Source organism: Triticum aestivum, chromosome 6A, assembly GCF_018294505.1.
Source record: "Triticum aestivum cultivar Chinese Spring chromosome 6A, IWGSC CS RefSeq v2.1, whole genome shotgun sequence".
Classification (NCBI taxonomy): Eukaryota; Viridiplantae; Streptophyta; class Magnoliopsida; order Poales; family Poaceae; genus Triticum; species Triticum aestivum.
This window is the reverse complement of record NC_057809.1, coordinates 620,994,809-620,998,200: the sequence shown is the minus strand read 5'-3', so window position 1 is coordinate 620,998,200 and position 3,392 is coordinate 620,994,809.

Genomic DNA, 3,392 nt, shown 5'->3' with positions numbered 1-3,392 from the left:
CCCAGAACTCATCGAGTGTTAATCACATGGTGATGTGAACTAGATTATTGACTCTAGTAAACTCTTTGGGTGTTAGTCACATGGGGATGTGACCTTGAGTGTTAATCACATATCGATGTGAACTGGATTATTGACTCTAGTGCAAGTGGGAGACTGTTGGAAATATGCCCTAGAGGCAATAATAAATTGATTATTATTATATTTCCTTGTTTATGATAATCGTTTATTATCCATGCTAGAATTGTATTGATAGGAAACTCAGATACATGTGTGGATACATAGATAACACCATGTCCCTAGTAAGCCTCTAGTTGACTAGCTCGTTGATCAATAGATGGTCACGGTTTCCTGACCATGGACATTGGATGTCGTTGATAACGAGATCACATCATTAGGAGAATGATGTGATGGACAAGACCCAATCCTAAGCATAGCACAAGATCGTGTAGTTCGTATGCTAAAGCTTTTCTAATGTCAAGTATCATTTCCTTAGACCATGAGATTGTGCAACTCCCGGATACCGTAGGAATACTTTGGGTGTGCCAAATGTCACAACGTAACTGGGTGGCTATAAAGGTGCACTATGGGTATCTCCGAAAGTGTCTGTTGGGTTGGCATGAATCGAGACTGGGATTTGTCACTCCGTGTGACGGAGAGGTATCTCTGGGCCCACTCGGTAGGACATCATCATAATGTGTACAATGTGATCAAGGAGTTGATCACGGGATGATGTGTTACGGAACGAGTAAAGAGACTTGCCGGTAACGAGATTGAACAAGGTATCGGGATACCGACGATCGAATCTCGGGCAAGTATCGTACCGCTATACAAAGGGAATTGTATACGGGATTGATCGAATCCTCGACATCGTGGTTCATCCGATGAGATCATCGTGGAACATGTGGGAACCAACATGGGTATCCAGATCCCGCTGTTGGTTATTGACCGGAGAACGTCTCGGTCATGTCTGCATGCTTCCCGAACCCGTAGGGTCTACACACTTAAGGTTCGGTGACGCTAGGGTTATAGAGATATTAGTATGCGGTATCCCGAAAGTTGTTCGGAGTCCCGGATGAGATCCCGGACGTCACGAGGAGTTCCGGAATGGTCCGGAGGTAAAGAATTATATATAGGAAGTGCTATTTCGGCCATCGGGACAAGTTTCGGGGTCACCGGTATTGTACCGGGACCACCGGAAGGGTCCCAGGGGTCCACCGGGTGGGGCCACCTGCCCCGGGGGGGCCACATGGGCTGTAGGGGGTGCGCCTTGGCCTATATGGTCCAAGGGCACCAGCCCCAAGAGGCCCATGCGCCAAGAGAAGAGGGAAAGGAAGAGTCCTGAAAGGGGAAGGCACCTCCGAGGTGCCTTGGGGAGGAGGGACCCCTCCCTTGGCCGCATCCTTCCTTGGAGGAAGGGCCAAGGCTGCGCCCCCCCTCTCCCTTGGCCCTATATATAGTGGGGGAAAGGAGGGCAGCAAGATCTAAGGCCTGGCGCCTCCCTCTCCCTCTAGTGACACATCTCCCTCCTCCCGCAGCGCTTGGCGAAGCCCTGTTGGAATCCCGCTACTTCCACCACCACGCCGTCGTGCTGCTGGATCTCCATTAACCTCTCCTTCCCCCTTGCTGGATCAAGAAGGAGGAGACGTCGCTGCTCAGTACGTGTGTTGAACGCGGAGGTGCCGTCCGTTCAGCGCTAGGATCATCGGTGATTTTGGATCACGACGAGTACGACTCCATCAACCCCGTTCTCTTGAACGCTTCCGCTTAGCGATCTACAAGGGTATGTAGATGCACTCTCCTTCTCCTCGTTGCTGGTTTCTTCATAGATAGATCTTGGTGACACGTAGGAAAATTTTGAATTTCTGCTACGTTCCCCAACACCGTCTTGTCTGGATTTTCCTTCGTACAGTTGATGATAACTAGAACCAAGTTAGTAGCGAAATCATTTCTGTAGGCAGTTACAGCTGCATTGACTGCCTGCTGTAACAACTCATATTTGTCCTCGGCTGCTTTTTTCGCGTCCTCAGCTGCTTTTTTCTCGACCGCAAGCTTCACCTTCGCGTTGATGTTCGCCTGACTAAACTTCTTTTTCTGCTTCTTGGCCTTCGGGCCCTCGTTGTAAAACACCTTCCACGTGGCGCCGTCTCCAGCACCGTGCACACGACCATATTGCGGCCGCTGGCCCAAAGGGAGTCCCTTAAGTTCGTTCAAGGCCCGGTTGAGAGGTGTGTCCCACTTGGGCCTCATCGGAGAAGTAGGGCTTTCGGCTGCAAGCTGGTGTTGCTTCTCCAGTAGTCTAATAAATTTCCTCGTGATCTTGTCCGTGTAAAAAACCTTTTTCTCCTTGTCCCACTTGTAGCGGGCCCTGATGAAGTCATGCTCCAAGGGGTTGGTGAACTTCGTGAAGGGGTCTGGGAGACCCGCGGCTTCACGTTCCGCGTCCTCCTTATCCCATATGGGCCTTTTACCGAGGTAGCCACGGCTTCCGAGGCGATGCTTCCCCGTGTTCCTTTGCTGAAGGCTCTTGAATTTCGCAGCCTTAGCCTTGGCGTCCTCGGTAGCGCGAGTGTCCTTGAACTTTTCGAACTCCTCTTCCGTAAGTGTCGGATTTTCCTCCAGAATCTTGGATAGGGGTCTCGATTTCCAGGAGGCCAAATCATTGCTGAACATGCCCATGGCGTGATTGTTAATCTTTTTCATCTTCGGATCATCCCACGGTTGTTCTATGTTATCATCCCGGTCGGGGAACTTGAATCTCTTGTGCAACTTCGTTAGGAGCAACTGTGTCAAATGTTCTTTACTCCTTAAGTCATCGTCATTGATGCTCGCGCATTCCCGTAGGATGCATCCTACTTGGTTCCCATAGCACTTGCGAGGTTCTTCCGGCTCTAACAGCTCACACTTGCCAGGTGCCATCTTTGTGATCACAAGTCGTCCAATCCCTAGTTTGTTAGGTTTTCGTATCCTCTGCTTCTTATGCTTCCTCTTTTTGGTACCGGCATCGGAGTCGGTATCTTCCCCGCCGGTACCTTCCCCACTGGTCTCGGCGCCGCCATCGGTGCCGGCACCGTAGGTGTCGGTGTCGGCATCAGTACCATCATCGAGGCGGACCTGCAAACCTTGCTTAGCAGTCAAAAAGTCGAGGTAGTCTTGTTCACCCTCATAATTCATCTCATCTGCATCTTGGTCAGAAGGCCCAGTTTCTTCGTTGTTTGACATGTTTCCTATGATTAAGTGTCCTCATTTATTTCTAAAAGTATGAATAAATGAGAAATGAGATAAAAAAGAAATCTATGTGCCAGCACTCGATATGCCAACTATGTAGCACAAATCATGCCTTTATTCACGGGAAATTTCGGCATGACCTTTGCTAAAAAATGGACATATCGAGC